This window comes from Buceros rhinoceros, unplaced genomic scaffold, assembly GCF_000710305.1.
Source record: "Buceros rhinoceros silvestris isolate BGI_N320 unplaced genomic scaffold, ASM71030v1 scaffold2907, whole genome shotgun sequence".
Lineage (NCBI taxonomy): Eukaryota > Metazoa > Chordata > Aves > Bucerotiformes > Bucerotidae > Buceros > Buceros rhinoceros.
This window is the reverse complement of record NW_010422573.1, coordinates 2,621-2,887: the sequence shown is the minus strand read 5'-3', so window position 1 is coordinate 2,887 and position 267 is coordinate 2,621. Positions and strand designations below refer to the sequence as shown.

At 56.9% G+C, this 267-nt stretch overlaps 1 protein-coding gene across 1 annotated transcript in view; it reads right to left on the bottom strand.

Moving 5' to 3' along the window:
* Window positions 1-267, bottom strand: part of GRHPR (glyoxylate reductase/hydroxypyruvate reductase) — a gene marked incomplete at its 5' end in the record, with an annotated part of 7,929 nt that overhangs the window by 5,057 nt on the left and 2,605 nt on the right. The window lies entirely within an intron of this gene.

Below are 267 nucleotides of genomic sequence, written 5' to 3'. Positions count from 1 at the left end.
AAAAGGAAAAACCAGAAAAAACAGCTGCCATTATGGCGGGTGGAGCTCAGGTGTGTCTATCCTTCTGGCTGGGACCGCCTGGCTCAAAGGGCAAATTTCCCTCCCTGCCATCCACCACTGCCACACAGGAGGTGTTTGGGGTCTGCCATTCCCTCCTTTGCTGCCGCCAGAGCGGTTTCCACCAGCTACATCGAGGAGCTGCCCAGGTGACATCAGGTGACACCCACAGGTGACACCTCCCCAGGGCCATCTGAGCCATAATTCTCC